The following is a 17,396-nucleotide window of genomic DNA, read 5'->3' as shown; positions in this document are numbered from 1 at the left end:
GTGAAAACACTAAAAAAAGAACACCACAAAAATATGTCTACCAACGAGAATTTGACTGGCATCTAAATAAATATGGGCATCCCCAGCTGCAGCCCCAGCTCCCCAGCTGAATGTTTAGCTCTTTATCTCCATATTTATGAAGAATCTCTGCTGATTCACGTCTGCCCAAGTTCTGGCTCACCACTTTCAAATGGTCAGCGTTCCTTTAAAAGATAATCTGCACCTCCACAAGCTTTTCTTCCTCCTATACACCTTCCCACCAGGATAAAAGATTCCCTTGCATAATAATTGGCCAAAATGGAAATTGCACACGTTCTTTTCCCTAAGGTATGCACAGCTGAGCATCTGTGGTCTCAGCTGGGAAGTTCGATTTTATTCAGCCATTCAACCCGGGTGCTCAATAAAAAATGCAAGAGCGACAACAACAAAAAAAAATCAGAAATCAAAGGGCAAAGGAAGGTAATACTGCTGCCAGCTAAACAGCTCCTTTTAAGCTGGGCTCCGTCCTTTCCCTTCCAAAAGGGGAACGATGTCGTTATTAAAGCCAGATGAGAGGGAGAGATGGGATCCTGGGTGTGTGGGGCTGGAGTGCTTTGCAGAGATAAGATTTAATTTCCAGAGCCAGAGGCTGGAGCTTTGTTGTTGCAGGAGGGTGTGCGTGTGCTGGGGGAGGCAATGGTGAGGTGGGGGCACAATGAATCTTCCCTTGGTGATCGACCAGAGGCAGACCCAGCTGTTAAAAAAGAAATTAATTCTGTGATTTTTTGGGGGAGGATGAAAATTGGGTTTAAAAGCTTCCTTTCTTTATTAGGAAGAGGTGGAGCTCCTGGTGATATAACAACCCCTGTACCCTGTATGGCTTCCCAAGGCATTTGAAGTGCATGGAGCACCACTGTGTAGGCAGACAGATCCTTCCCAGTCTCTCCGCTGGTTATAATGGATGCTGAGACAGCTGTGCAGCCTTTCAGATCTGCTCAGTGGTGCTGAGCTCCGTGTCCCAGCCCCAAACTGATGAAAGAAATCCCTTCTTGCTGGTGACACCAGGGATTCTTTGATCCTTGTGGCTGGTGGAGGCTGGAGGGACATTCTGCCAGTGGTGCTGGGGGTGGTTGGCCTGTTACTGCAAGATGCTGTGAAGGGTCTGGAGCACAAGTCTTATGGGAGCAGCTGAGGGAACTGGGATGGGTCAGTCTGGAGAAGAGGAAGCTCAGGGGAGACCTCATGGCTCTCTACAAGTCACTGAAGGGAGGTTGGAGTGAGGTGGGGGTCGGCCTCTACTTCCAAGCCTTAGTCATGGGACAAGAGGTGATGGCCTCAAGTTGTGCCAGGGGAGGTTCAGGTTGAATATTAGGACATGGTGAGATTCCAATCCTACCAAACTGTGACAGCTGCCAAAGCAGACATTGGTATGAGACAGTGAGAACCCACTGGACACCGTAGGGTGTAACATTCAGACACCTTCCTGCATCCATAAAATTGGGGTCAATAACACCATTACTGATGCTAACTACTGCAGCCCCATTTCCCAGAGCACCAGCTCTAATAAAATAGCTCCCCAAATGTCAGCCTGAGCATAAAGGATATTAGAAACCTAATGGAGCACATTCATAGCTCTAATTGTGAGTAAAATATCAGCAAACAACTGGATACTTTGACAGGATTGTTTAATAATTAGGCCAGGATGCAAGAGACAGGATCTGGGCTGCTGCTGAAAATGAGGCAGGGATTAAGATGAGGAAAGTAGAGAGAGCCTTTTGCGAAGGCATTTTGAGACCAAATATTGCTGGGAGAGCGCTGCAAAAAATGTCACTGGATACAGACTCAGTGTTCAGATTCAATGGAAGGGTGAGCTTGCTGCACTGAGTGCCGAGGAAGGAGACTGCCAGAACAAGATGTTGGTGAATAAGCTAAGTTTAAATAGGAACTTTGTCATGTTTGCTTTCATTCAAATCATAGAATGACTTGGGTTGGAAGGGACCTCAAGGATCATGAATGTCCAACCCCCCTGCCACATGCAGGGCCACCAACCTTCACTTTTAATACTAGACCAGGCTTCCCAGGGCCCCATCCAACCTGGCCTTGAACACATCCAGGGACAGATGGGGCATCCACAGCCTCTCTGGGCAGCTGTTCCAGCACCTCACCCCTCTCTCTGTAAAGAACTTCCCCCTGATATCCAACCTCAATCTTCCCTCCTTCAACTTAAAACCATTTCCCTTTGTCCTGCTGTTATCTACCCTTTCAAAGAGTTGATTCCCCTCCTGTTTGTAGGCTCCCTTTAGGTACAGGAAGGCTTCAATGAGGTCACCCTGCAGCCTTCTCTTCTCCAGGCTGAACAAGCCCAGCCTGTTTTCATAGGGGAGGTACTCCAGCCCTCTGATCATCTTTGTGGCCCTCCTCTGGACCCTCTCCAACAGTCTTTCTTGTACTGGGGGCCCCAGACATGGAATTTGGGCTTTTTTCATCAAAGACCTCATTTATACTCTTCAAGTAAAAAGCCGTCCTATCAGCTGAGCAATAAGGAAATACCAGCAGCCTTGAGCCAGAAACGTGAAAGACCATCTTTGTAGCCCAGCTTTGAGAGTCTCTCAGATCCTCCTCATCCCTTCGTTTCTGTGCTTCTCTGACTGATGCCATCCCTCTGTGTGACTCTAACAAACTGCTGGTGAGATGTTTGGAGCTGTAGAAACATGGGAAGTTTTCCTCGTTCTATCTGGGGTTGTTGCACTTGGATAGAATCACAGAATCATAGAATCATTACAGTTGGAAAAGACCACTAAGATCCCCAAATCCAAGCATCAACCCATTCCCATCATGCCCACTGACCGTGTCCCTTGGTGCCACATCCACCCTTTTCCTGGAAGTGAATATATCAACATGAATATCTGTGATAGATAGAAAGATGTCTGAGAAGAACCCATTGGATTTTTACCACTCTCCCTACTCTATCCAATGCAGTGCCAGCTGGACTTCAGAACAGGCAACCGGGTGACATGACCTGCTCTTGCCACCACTGATTGTGCTTGTGACAACTTCTCTGGCACTTTTGACAACATCAGCGGAGTTCATCTGCTGGTATCCTTGGCCCTGTTCCAGCAGTAATAATTATGCCTCCCCACATTCCTCCCATAGTCTCAATTAGCAACAATTTTCTTCTTTGCTTCCTGACCCGAACAGTTGCCTCGATTAGTTGTGCAATGTTGATTAAACAAGCCAGTTCCTATAGACGGTTGGAGAGGGCTTGGGAATCCATGGGGAATCGAGCACTGATGGAATGCACAATATTAATAGAAATCAATAGAATTAATGGATTAATTCCATACTAATACATAGTGCTGGAGGAGAAGTTAGGCTAATGAAAATGCATGTATTCCCTAAACTCTTTCATTTGCATCAGATGATTCATCCACTACTGCTTCTTTCAAACAATATTAATGAGATTAAAAGCACATTTGCTAAGTGCACACGACCAAGAGGGGGAAGGGAGTGCAAGATTTCTTCCAAGGAGCCCTGCTGTACCCAGTTCTCTAAGCAAAGTATCTTCTCTGTACCCGGTTTTTTGCAGGCTAGTTAGCAAGAAGAGGGAATCTGAGGATCTGTAGGAAAGGGGGAATTTTCCATGCTGAAGTCCATGCTACAACTTGCCTTGCATCAGACTTATTTTTCTTATACTAGATAGACTCACTGAAAAACAGTTATGAAGTTTTACCTCCTCCAGTACTGGCTTGTGATTGTCAGTGGGTCTGAGAGTACAATGGGGTAATAATTGCAGATATCTGAGGCTGCAGTAAGAAATGCATATTTCTCATACAGTTGGACATCGCTGGCTATCATTGGGCCCCATCCCTTAGCCCAGACTGAGAGGAAGTATTTGCAGGATGGTGTTCCTTCTGCTGGAGGGGAGGTGCAGGTAGATGTGGTTGCAGCCTTGAGCAGCTGAGGGATCATCCATCCATTGCAAATGGCAAGATATCGTGGACTAAACATGAGGCAAGATCAGGAGTTGCAGTTGCTTTGCATAGAGCCTGTGATCAGGCACTGAAGTCACTGGGTGCACTGAGGGCTGGGTTCCATATGCTGTACAGCATACATAGCATTGCATGCTGTAGAATGCACTCACACTATTGCATCCTTACAATAAAAAAGAGCATTTTGACCATGTCCCTGTGTGGTCGCTCTGATAAAAGAGCCCTTTGTAGGCTGCATCCAAAGGCCACCCAGGCAGCTTGCAACTCAGCAGCATCAGTTCAAAAACAAGGCAGTTGTTTGCTATGGGGCCGCCCAGATGTTGGCCGTGGGGCATCCTCAGCCCTATGACCAAACCCACCAAGCAGGCGTTTATTCCAACTGAGCAGAACAGGTTGCAAACCCTTTGGAGTTTGTTTCTCCTCGGTGGGAAATATTGACAAAACCAGAGGCAAGAGAGACACTCACGCTGACTTTTTGGCAAAAGAGAAAACGTTTTTGGCTGAGAATGAGGTGATTTGGATCCTGAACAGCATCTGTAGAGCATGCTGGGAGAGGAAATCCAGCTGTGAAACTCAGAACAGAACTGAGCCCGATTACAGGACTCACCACGGCCATAGTTCAGTAGTTCAGAGTCCACATTCATCATGGTGTGGGGACATTTGGGTTTTCAATTCAGAGGTAAAAACATCCTTCTCTTTGTCTGTGCATCTCCACTTACTCTGTGCAAGCCCATTTTACTTCTACACTCCTCTCCCTCAGACTAGAAAAGGAGAGTCTAATCTGGACAAAAGGCTGTATTGAAAGCGCAGTGTCCCACATCTCCAGTTTTCCTTAAATCTCCATTCCACCTCCACTTCCAATTAAAAAAATGCCTTGTTTTGACCCTAAGCCATCCCGGCACATGCTTAGAGCTGAATGCAGCTATCAGAGCTAGTGTCAACATACAGATAGATTAACTCTTTACTGGCAACAGCAGATTTTTCTAAAACATTTGCTATTTGGGATGACATTTCCTCCTCAAAATAGGCCTTGTCCAAAGCAAAACATAGGAAAAAGGTTGAGGGCTTGTTTAGAGAATGTGAGGAAGCTCCCTGGTTTTTGGTCTACATGAGATTTTTAGCCTGGTTCCCTCTCCCCAGCCATGCACATATAAAGTCAATGCAGTATTTTCCTTAATTTACTAAAAGTGCCATTGATTTCCTGCTTGATCTATTGTTCTTCTGGACCTGAGCACCGCTGTGTTTTTCACATAATGAGCTCTATATTCAGAAGCACTTATGCAATGTGGGCACCTCATTTCCATAGGTGTTTTACGATTGTGTATCCCAGGCTTTGTATAAATTATTAGATCATAGGAAATCTTCCATTCCTGTTCCCATTGGTGTACCGTGACCTGTCCCACCATAGGTTCACCACACACTGCTCTTTATTTTGAGCTACCCTGAGTCTCTGTAGGAAGAAAACTTGGATGTGAAGAAAAATCTAGGCAACATTCAGGCCAGGAATGCTCATTTCTCGACTGTGTTCCTTCTCTTGATGACATATGAGTTAGTTAGCAGCGTGCAAGTGTACAAATCTACCTTCACTGTGTCTACATTGAGTGGTAACTGCTGGGATTACTCATGGACGAAATAACTTCTTGTGCATGAAGTCACATCTGCTTGTTGTTAGGACTCCAACAAGATTCAACACTTGAGAGGTCTCTACATTATTACCTGGATATGAGCAGGGTGCTTCCAAAAGAAGCTGCTGCCTTCTCCACTCCCAAGCCAAAATTCATGATCCCACATGCAATCCAGTCATCATATATCATAGAACGGCTTGGGTTGGAAGGAACATCAAAGATCATCTAGTTCCAACTCTCTGCTGTGGGAAGAGTTGCCAACCACCAGATCAGGTTGCCCAGGGCCTCATCCATGGCCTTGAGCACCTCCAGGGATGGGGCATCTATGGCTTTTGCTGGGACCTCATTGCCCTCTGAGTAAAGAATATCCTCCAACATCTAATTTAAATCTCTCCTCTATTAGTTTAAAATTGTTCCCTTTGTTTTATCACTGTGTGCCCTCATACAAAGTCAGTCTCCCAATGACCTTAGAGTGGTGACACCAGGGTAGAGTGTGGCTCATGGTCTGTGAGCTCCACGTGACTGATAAAGAGTTGGCTCTTGTGCTGCAAAGAGCAGGATGTGACAGACACACTCACTGCATGATTTTCCTGCTGCTGAACGTAGCTCACTGTGCTCTTAGAGCAGCCAAACATCTGCAGTGCTCAGCAGGAGGTCATTCTGCTCTACTCCACTAGACACAGCCCTTTGTAAATTAGGGGCAGATGAGAACTGACTGTCCTGATTTTCATTGTCGTATTATTTACTTCTGATTTGCAGCACAACAACGACATCACTGAATATTCAGAGCAGAGACCGTGCAATAACCTTGCTGGTAGGGCCATAGCCTCCAGAGGAGGAAGGTGGACGTTGGTGGCCCTGCCTGTGGTGGGGGTTAGGAGCCTGATGATCCTTGAGGTCCCTTCCAACCCAAGCCATTCAATGATTCTATGATACTATGATTCTATGAAGAGGAACAGAGCTGACCAGTCACACCAGCAAGTCACTTAACCCATGAAAGATGTCTTTAATCTCTTATTTGTCTTTAATATTTTTGCTACACTACTGACTTCACTGCAGAATTCACACCAGCAAAATGAGACCAGTGTCTGTTCTTTGTATACGAGAGGCATCTGCCACATGAGCAAAAATCCAGAGTCACCAGGCTGAGCTCTGTGGAATTACTGCAGCTTTAAAGTTGTGTAACTGCGATTAAAACCTTGTCCTTACATTAATTCATATTTCATGGGCCTGTTTTGGATGTTTCACACTGTGACTCCGCTGGGGAAATTCCAGCTGCATGTTCTAGATTCACGAGCTGTTTTATTTTGTCATCTATTCAGTCTGTTGTCACTGTGGCTACTCACTCAAAGGAGAGGAGAATTATAGCGGTGTTCCCCTGGGTTGGTGTAAATCAGCACAGCTTCAGGAGAGCAGTCTGAGTCAGTCGCATCCTGGCTCCTCGTCTCATGGAACTGGGAAATTTTTGGCACTACAAGAAGCTAGGAATGCACAAGCAGCAAAAATTTAGCACAAAATGCCCCCCTGAAAAGGTTGCCAAAGTGATCTAAAGAAAGAGGGACTATTTGACAGAGTTGGAGGTAGATGGAGAGGAATAGTGCCCAGTTCAGAACATGGGGCTGGTGAACAACTAAGTCTGCAATCTGCCTAAAATCCCGAGACTTTAGCTTGGAGAATCCATCTTTAAAGGCAACTCAATGATCTTAGAAATAAGTAATCTTGCAGCCAAGCAGAATCCTGCAGCCCATCAGTGTTATCCCAGAAATGTTCTTGCAGTGGCATTCTTTAAATCTGGACACTTACAGGAAATTAAAATTCCCTTCCTAGAAGAAACCATGAAGGAAGTGCATTAGAATCCAAGACCAGCCTTGGCATTGACATTTGGGCACCTTCCATAACATTAGGATTGGGAACTGATTTTTAGTTTCCTCTGGCCAGTAGGAATGGGGTATCATGGAATGGTTTGAGGTGGAAGGGACCCTTAAGGCTGTCTGGTCCAACTCCTCTGCAATGAACAGGAACATCCACAGCTCCATTAGGTGCTCAGAGCCCTGTCCAGTGTGACCTTGAATTTATGTGCAGTATTACATGTGACTCCTTGCACTATCCTGTATCACTGGTGAAAAGGTGATGTAGTTCAGTGCTTGGATCCCAACCGTTAGCCAGACTTGCAGGAGATACAGGACACTTGAAGACAATGTTTGCTGAGCCCAGAAGAACTAAACAGGCTAGGAGGAAGTTCAAAATTCCTCCTACTTAGTCTATCCCCAAGAAAATGCCCCACAGGAGCTGCAGGAAAACTGGACTTGGCTGACTGTGAAATGAGCATTTCAGAGGGGATGTCTGTGATGTCTGTGGTGTGAGACAGAAGCACCATGAAAGAAAGCAGATCCAGGTCCAAATGCAGTCAAAACCACATTGAAATGATCAGAAGCCCCTCAAGGATATAAGAGTTTCAATCTCCTTTAATTAAATACTTCTGAATTGGCTCCTTTAACACTGGAGGCTCTCTGTGCCCCAGTGCACATCATATTGATGGCACTGATATCTGACCCTGGGCATACTCCTTGGCCAGGTAAATCAGCCCCAGGTAGACATAGTCCTGTGCCCAGAACTAGACATAAAACCATTAGAGAGCATCCAAAGGAAGGCTACGAAGATGTGGGGAAGGGGCTGGAGGGCAAGAGGTGTGAGTAGCAGCTGAGGTCCCATAGTTTGTTGGGCACAGAGCAGAGGGGGGTGAGAGGAGGCCTCATGGTGGCCTACAGGGAGCGGAGGGGCAGGCCAGGACAGATCCAAGGCTGCCCATACTATTTAATTCCTTTCCCCTGATGCATATCCATTCTGATGTGGTCTTTCATTGCACGATTAAAGATACTGATATCGACACGATAACAATCTGTAGCGTGGAGGTATTGAGTAACTGAAGGCACAGATCCTCAGCGCAGATACATAAGAAAGGCAGATGCAATGAGCTTTTCCTTCAGCTGAACACAAGGTCAGGCTTCTAGGGTGGGAGGAAAAAAACCCATCCCTTCTCACAGAATGAGGATGTTTTGGCAGAGGGAGAAGGATTTAGAGGCCACGGTGAACAAGAAATCCTGATGGTTTGCTCAGAATATGATGACTGCAGGGCTGAAGCCCTGCATGGACACAGAAAGAAAAGCTCTGTGCTGGTGGAGATCAGATGAGCTGGACTGGATGCCACTGAAGTGGAGACAGGAACCCTCCATGCACCTGAGGGCAGGTTTTGAAACACTGAATCAGTGGGGTAAAGAGCTGCAGAAAATATTCATCATTCTGCAACAATTTGTAATTCCAAGGCCAGAGGTTTTGAGGAAAAAAGCTTGTTGCAGAAGGGAGGTGTGCGGTGCTGAGACTTTTTGTCAAAGGTTTTTCAACAGAAGGAAAAACCTGAAAAGCATTACTTTCTTTCTTTCTTTTCTTTTAAACCTCCCAAAGAAAGCAATAACAAGAAGCAGGAGAAGAATTTGGTCCAGATGCAACCAAAGGAGCCAAAAGAAGCACATTTTTGCAAGAAGGGTAATTAACCATTGGAACAAACGACCCACAATAACAGATTTCTTTGTCTCTTGAGGTCTTCCAAAGAAGGGTGGGTGCTTCTTTGGAAAAGACACATGAGCCAAAGAGAAATTACAGGGGCCATTACCACTGCAGTCCTCTGAGCTGTGTTATGGAGGAGGTCAGCTCAGCCTCCTGGCCTCTGAACTTGTGAATCATACGGTCCTTTGGCTTTCAGAAGGGCCCCTGTCTCACTCATGCACGCAGCACTGACGGATTTAATCAACTTCTTGCTGACAGCAGCAGAACAGCGGTGCTCACACATCCTGGCTTGTAATGCAGATCCTGATAGGAGAGCCACCAAGCTCCAGACCTTTCCCCTCTTCTTTCCCCTTGGTGGCTCTTGCTCCTAAAACCTGACATTGACCCACTTCTAAGCTGTGCATAACAGCTCTGTTCTGTCACATCCATCCTCTGCAAAACCACCAATCTCCTACAGTCCCAGAGCCTTGCTTAATTTGCTGCCTCTCCTTGGTCTCATTTGCTCTGTAGCAGCCACTGACAACTCATTATGAGACCACACGAGCTTCCACCGACACCAACATCCTAAACCTGTCCATCATCTGCATTTCCTGCAGGATCCTCCTTTAAGATTACACCCTGCTATTCAAAGAATCATGGAATCATTAAGGTTGGAAAAGGCCCCTGGGATCACCAAGGCTAACCATCAACCTACCACCATTATTACCCACTAAACCACATCCCTCAGTGACACACTCCCACTGTTCTAGAACACCTCCAGGGACGGCGAGTCCACCACTCCCTGGGCAGCTGTGCCAGTGCATCACCACTCTTTTGGAGGAGAAATTTCTCCTAATATCCAACCTGAGATGGATGGATCCAGTCTGGAGGTAGGCTCAGCCCCATTCCATTCTGGCTGCAATCTCTCTGACATGATTTCTGTGCTTTAATGTGTGGATAGCAACATTCCTTTCCCAAGGGCGCTGTGCTCACTGTGTCTTTTGATGGTTCCCAACCTTCTGCATCGGGACCTTTCTGCTATTGCGTAGGGCAGTAGTGTTGGAGCTCAAATCTTCCTTGGGCACTGGGAACTTTGAGTTCATCCACAGCTGAAAAAACACTTCTAAGATGAAAAGCTGCTGCTGCAGCCCTTTGTCTTATTGTTTATCTCCGCACACAGCCGGGGATGCCAGCCCCTGACTGCAGTAGGGTTTGCGACGTGGAATATGGCTCTATAAGGTGAAAAGCAGCAGAGGATCTGGACTTGACTGGTGGTGTTGTCCCTGGCGGAGACCCAAGCAGCTCTGAACTACTCTTCCCCACGTGATGGAGGAAGGGGTCCTCCCAGCCAGATGCTGGCACAAATGTGCATTGCCTTCAGCAGAGTGGAACGGGGTTGAGAGAGAACTCAATGTACGATGATGTGGGGAAAGAAGGGTTATTGAAATAACAAATGCCATTCGAGGAGAGCTATGATTAGCTGGACTCCATGCAGACTGTTAGAGGAATGTTGAACTTTATTACTTCTGGCCTTTTCTGCTGCCTCTGGTCTGTTCAAGCTTCATGACGCTTACTGTCAGATTAAACATTAAACTTCTCTAAACTGGCCAAATGAAGTCAAAAGAGAGCCGGGGAGAAAGACCAACCACACTGTTACTTACCTTGATTAGATGATAGAAAGTGTGATTTCCCTTTAAAGGTGCTGTCAATCTAAGGGTCTGAAATTCACTGATGCGCAATAGAGTTTTTAATAGTCCACATGTTCCTGTAAACCTTGACTATCAATTTACCTTACGCTCATCTCTTCTATTATCCATCATCATCACCTCCTCTCAGCTCTCCCCAGCAAGCAATTCCGAATTTTGGGTTTGCTTGCAACCTGATAACCTTCCCCACCACCTATCCCATTAAAAAACCCATGAATAATCACTGAAAGTATGATATAAATAATTGCATGTGTACCGCAGCCAACTTGAAGCCTTTAATTATATTTTAGGATTTTGCTCTTGTCTCTGGGTGGACTCTCGCTTTACAAAAGTAACAGAAGCCTTCAAGCAAGTTACCAGACCTTTGTACAGATCAAGTTATCTTGGATTACAAGATCATTTCTTACAGCAAAATTCTGCTTTGGTTATTTGAGCTGAGACCAAAAACAGATTTCCAGGACAGAAATAGGGAGGGCATAAGGAGAAAGTTCAGCATGAAAGTTCAAAGCTTGCTTAATAACTTATTATTATTTAATTTCCTTCCATCCCTTGGGATCTCTAGGATGGAAGGAATGTAATTGCCATAAATGCAGGTCTAAATCAGGTGAAGACATTCTGACTTTAGGACAATGTTTCCTTCTGTGGAGTTTCAGAAGTGTTGCTTTCCCAGGGGACCCAGTCTTTATGGCAGACAACACTACTGGCACTTTGCTGCACTGTGAAAGTCCAACCCGCCCTGGGCAATCTCTACCCCTTTGTATCTGGTTCCAGATGCTTCATTTAATTCCTGACACAAGCCAGAGGTCTCCTCTTTTATCATCTTGCTACTTCCCCAACAATGGGGTTGTTTGACACCTGGGACTTGTATTTTCACTGCCATCTCACTTTGTTTCAGTGCATCTTCAAGCAAACATCCTGCTCTGGTTTAACTAGGATTAATCTCCCATGACTTCATATACATTCCTACCTAGAGCTGAATGGATGCCCCACCTAATGCTCTACTCTATTTCCAGTTGCTACACCACAAATATGCTGACTTCCCTCAGGACTGGATAGGGTGGATAATGATAGGACAAGGGAGAATAGTTTTAAACTAAGACGGGGGAGGTTTAGGTTAGATATTAGGAGGAATTTTTTCACCCAGAGGGTGGTGATGCACTGGAATAGATTGCCCAAGGAGGCTGTGGATACCCCATCCCTGGAGGCATTCAAGGCCAGGCTGGATGTGGCTCTGGACAGCCTGGTCTGGTGGTTGGTGACCCTGCACATAGCAGGGGGATTGAAACCAGATGATCATTGTGGTCCTTTTCAACCCAGGCCATTCTATGATTCTATGAATGTGTCATATCTGCAGTCATATTCATGACTCAGGTGCCCTAGAGCACCTCAAATGGCACTGAGCATCCATACATTGGCTTCTCTAGCGACAGTCCTCTAGGACTGTAGATACATAGCTCAGGTGAGAATTACCAAATGAATGCAAGATGATTCCCATCTTCTTCCACTGGAAGATGATTCACCCTCCTATAGCAAATGAATGTTTGCCTTTTACTGTATATGGTATTTTTTAACACACTGCCCCATAGCTCTTTATCTGCCCATTTCTATTTGCCTTCTGCCCAGTGCCTTGACTCAGCATCCACAGGGAAAGTCAATCTGACATCTCATTTTTGGAACAACTGTGAGACATGGCAATTTTTTTTTTGCCCTTTCTTTCTCACAGATTGTTTCCACTGTTTCCTTGTTCTATGGCCTTCACGTTGGATTTATACCTTTTATTACTAAGTTAGCTGGGTGAAATATCTATCTCACACTCCCTTCTATGAGACGTATTTGAAAAGTCTTGCCAAAACTGCTTAGATCTTGCAGTGCTCTTTCTTACAGCTTTGTGCAGCACCCCCAATATTACCCCATACTACAGATACGAGGCCTTGCATTCTTCCAAAGGTACATTATTAACCCAAGTTTGATGCTTGAAATAGCACCTCTGGGCCAAAGTTGCAGTCAGCTCCTGATGTTCTGAGCAATGTTGATACACGTAATAAGAAGCATTCCGGTATGGAAAGGTGTATCAATACACAGACTGGATTTATTATGGGACTTTATCAGTATAGACTGTACCACAGTGCTGGTTTGAGATGAAAAGTGTGGATTTAGGTCACTTCTGCTTTACTCATGGCATGTCTCAGCTTCTGAATCCTTGAATTTACAGCGTCAATGTGCTTTTAATGTGTTCTTTTGCTTGCTTTAGTACAGGTTCTCATGGCTTTATTTTTTTCCTTCTTCAGCACAGCCTCCTTTTTCCCTCCACCACGTCCAACCTTGTGTTTTCTGCAAGTCTATCCCCATCAGCCTTGTTGGCTTTGAGGGCTATCACATCTAAGTGAGATTCTTTCATCTTTCCCTGTAGTTAATGTAGGTATAGAAGTGTCTTCACTGCAATTACTTCAGTATCCTCTATCATAGAATTATATCCTAGAGTCAGAGAATGGTCTGGGTTGAAAAGGACCGCAGTGATCATCTAGTTTCAACACCCCTGCTATGTGCAGGGTCACGACACCAAGTTGGGAGGGAGTGTTATTTGCCAGAGGGGAGAAAGACACTACGGGGGGACCTGGATAGACTGGATCAATGGGCCAAGGTTAACTGTATGAGTTTCAATAGGGCCAAGTGTCAGGTCCTACATTTTGGTTACAACAACCCCAGGCAACCCTACAGGCTTGGGGAGGAGTGGCTGGAAAGCTGCCTGATGGAAAGGGACCTTGGTGTACTGATGGAGACAGTCGGCTGAACATGAGCCAGCAGAGTGCCCAGGTGGCCAAGAAGGCCAATGGCATCCTGGCTTGGATCAGGAAATGGTGTGGTGAGCAGGACTAGGGAAGTCATCCTGCCCCTGTACTTGGCATTGGTGAGGCCTCACCTCGAGTACTGTGTTCAGTTTGGGGCACCTCAGTACAGAAAGGACGTTGAGGTGCTGGAACAGGTTCAAAGAAGGGCAACAAGGCTTGTGAAGGGCTTGGAGAATATTACCTATAAGGAGCAACTGAAGGAGCTGGGGCTGTTTAGTCTGGGGAAAAGGAGACTGAGGGGAGACCTCATTGCTCTCTTCCAATATCTAAAAGGTGCTTACAGTGAGAGAGGGGCTGGTCCCTTCTCACTGGTGACAGGACAAGGGGAAATGGCCTTAAGTTACACCAGGGTAAGTTTAGGTTGGATATCAGGAAAAACTTCTTTACAGAAAGGGTGGTTAAGCACTGGAATGGGCTGCCCGGGGATGTGTTGAGTCACCATCCCTGAATGTGTTTAAAAACCATCTGGATGTGGTGCTCAGGGACGTGATTTAGCAGAGGGTTGCTAGAGTTAGGGTAGTATGGTTAGGTTGTGGTTGGACTCGATGATCCTTAAGGTCTTTTCCAACCTGAGCAATTCCATGATTCTATGATTCTGTGATCTCCCCTTCTCTTCGAAACCTGCAGGGATGGTGGAGTCCCTGCATGGTGGTGGAAGACTCCACCACTTCCCTGGGCAGGAAGATGTGTATATAGATAGTGTCTACTTATATGCATATTCATATTTAAATGCAGATGTGCATCTATATAAAGTTGTATATATTGCCACATACCCAAATTCCAGCTGTCCTTCATCGCTGATCATTTCTCACTGCTTTATCTCATCCTTTCCTTTTCAGACAGAAACTTCTCCTGTTTTTCCAGCTTGGCTTCCTTCTCTAATCTCAGTTTCTGCCTTATTCAGCCTCAGTTACATTTCAGGCTTGCAAACTCCAGCCTTCATGTTTAACTTCTCTTGTCAGAAGCAAAAAAAGTAGTCTGGGCACAAGAAGAAAGGATGATAGATGGGTGCAATGACCTGGACTGATACAGACGTATACACAATTTTGTCTTTGAACCCAAGGTTGCCTGGAAAAGCGCCACTGGAGGATATATTTTGGAACCCTGTGGTTTCATAAAGTTAGGACAAGGATCTCTGTTCCTTGATTTTAATCATCATTCATCTTCATAGAACTTCGGGGGGGGGGGGGGGGAGGGGAGGGGAGGGGAGGGGAAGGGGGTTAGCTTTTGTTTGAATAGATTTTGTGACTTCCAGAGAAAACAGAGGCAGGGGAGTATAATTGAGAGGTTGTTTAGTGCCAAATTCATCTTAAAGCAGGGAATGCAAATCACATAGCAAGTGTTGAATTATATATGATTAAAACTGCTTCAGCCCTCGCAAAGAAAAATAAAGAAGAGAACCTTTTTATTCACCAGTTAATCATGTACAAAGAAAAAAGTGGATAGAACAAAAATGAACTTAATCACAGAAAAAGGGGTCACAGTTTGCTGCTTGACATATGGCTGGGTTCTCTATCATGACAGTGCGATGCAGAACGCGCTGTCATTACAGTGTTTTAAAGAGGCACATTAAGAAGGGAGTTCACTGATAAATGACCCTTTAAAAATGGGAGAGATTCACTTCTTAGAAATGAATGTTCCAGGTTTGTGCAGTGGTCTCAGTCCATCTTGGATGCTCTTGTATTTTGCAAGCTAGGCAGGGTGGGAAGTTTTATCAGTGCTTTGTTAGATGTCTTGATGTATAGGATAGAAAAAGAGTGTGTTGAACCTAATGAAGGCATGGTGCTAATGCTGTCCCATTCTGCTAACTGCTGTTAGCCTGGCATGAGGTCAAACTCGACATCGCTGGTGCAAAAAGTGACAGAGATCAAAAAAGGAAAATCCAGTTTTCTCTTTGTTTCTCTACAGTGTGAGTGGTGACCTGAAAATTGTCCTGGCACCTGATGAACCAGCGATGTTGACATGCTCTTAGGATTGTTTGATTCAGTGGGCAACGTGGCTCCCTTGGAGAGCTTGCTGAACTTCATGTACTGAGTCCTCTGCCTTTGAAGGCATTGCACTTGTTTTGCTATTGGCAGGAGTGTACAAGGGGATGCTACGTGCTCTGCTTTAAGATCAGGCTTGCAGAGATGGAGGGTGCAGAGGGGACTACTGGGCTTGGCTTGCCCTTCATTCCCTCAGCTCTCTGGCAAAGGAGAACACAGACCACCAGCAGGTGCAAAAATGTTCATCTTAAAAAAAATGCCAGCCGTCTTTCTGCTGCTTTGGTGGCAGTGTCAGCGTTTGGTGGTAGCCAGTGTCCAAATACAAAGCTTTAGGAGCTGTGCTAGTGCCTGGTAAAGCAGGGAAGAGCTTCTCCCTTTGTTACACAGTTGGATGGCTGAACCTGAGAAGTATTGGATATACCTATTGCTGAACAAGGCAGAAGTACTCCTGGATCTGAATCTTGGAGTCACTAACATTGGAAAGGCTTCTTGCCTTCAGTTTCACAATCCTTCATCTCGATTACTTCATTGAAGTTACTACTGGCTGACAACAGTTTAACTGTGAGAGAATTCACACGGACTTTGTTCATGGGGTTGCTGGGGGTTGGAGCTTGATGATCCTTGAGGTCCCTTCCAACCCAAGCCATTCTATGATTTCATTTGGGTCTCACTCCAGCATGGTTTCTTCAGTTTTGAGGCAGTTGTTCTCACTTCACAAGGGCTTCCAGCCCCGGGATCTTCCAAAACCACTACTGGATGGGATCATAGGAACTGGGAGCAGGGAGGCACCGCAGGAAGGCACATACACAGCTTTCTGCTCCAACAGAGAGGGAGGATGCAGGAGCCATTTCTGGCAGTTGCTTCTGTAAGTGATTCCACTGCTGGGAATTGAACAGACCCTCCATAATCTGTTCCACTTTTTAACTTCCCATATAACATTTTTCTTAATATCTAACTGAATCTCCCTTGCCACACATTTACTCAGAATTACTTCTCATCCTACATCCCACAACAGTGGAGATCTATCTATCACTATCTGCTTCTTGTTTACATATGCGAGTGTTTCTTCACAGCCATCCTCCTAAGCTAAACAAATCCAGTTCTTTCTGCCTTTCCTCACAAGTCAGGCCTGCAGAAAAACTTGTAAATATCATTAAATTCCTCCAAGAGCTCCTTTATCTTCCTTAACATGTTCTGTCCAGCCAAAGAGCTGGACCTGAACTCCAGCTAAAGCTCACTGGAGCGGAGAAGGTCCCTTCCAACACAACCCATTTTATGATTCTGTGATTCTATGATTCCATGATATGCATTTGTGTCCCAGAACTTGTGTTTTCTTGTTTGCATGCTGCTGCATTTCCTTTTTCAGCCCTTGGCCTCTTCCCACCCCATGGCCACATCTCCTCTACTGCTGGACTTCTCCCTCCCGTCCTCTTGTATTGGACTGCCCATTGTTGCTTCTGCTTCTGTTCAGTGTCACCCTCTTGATTTCAAACACTGCCTTCAACAAACTGAGATCATTTCGAATTCCAATCTTGTCCTGCTCATTGCTTGTGACCCCCTTCTTGTCTTCTGTCAGCCACAAATTACATAAATCTATTCTCTATTCCATCATCGGAGTCATTATGAGAATATTGAACAGTGCCAGACTCAGAATAGACCCTAGAAGACCTTCTAGTCTGAAAATGTGCCATTCCTTTTTGAGCACAGTACTCAGGAGCAC

At 45.5% G+C, this 17,396-nt stretch overlaps 1 protein-coding gene across 3 annotated transcripts in view; it reads left to right on the top strand.

Annotated features, from left to right (window-relative positions):
• GFRA4 (GDNF family receptor alpha 4) overlaps positions 1-17,396 on the top strand; it is a 69,449-nt gene that overhangs the window by 25,105 nt on the left and 26,948 nt on the right. The window contains exon 1 of one of the 3 annotated variants that reach the window (XM_040698726.2): positions 9,920-10,026. The exons of the other annotated variants lie outside the window; for them this stretch is intronic. The gene's annotated coding sequence lies outside the window, so the exon portion shown is untranslated. Of the gene's footprint in view, positions 1-9,919; positions 10,027-17,396 lie in introns of those variants that run through there. 3 annotated transcript variants of the gene reach the window in all.

Source organism: Gallus gallus, chromosome 4 (genome assembly GCF_016699485.2).
Source record: "Gallus gallus isolate bGalGal1 chromosome 4, bGalGal1.mat.broiler.GRCg7b, whole genome shotgun sequence".
Taxonomy (NCBI): domain Eukaryota; kingdom Metazoa; phylum Chordata; class Aves; order Galliformes; family Phasianidae; genus Gallus; species Gallus gallus.
Note: the sequence above shows the minus strand (reverse complement) of the source record. Positions and strands in the feature narration are given on the sequence as shown.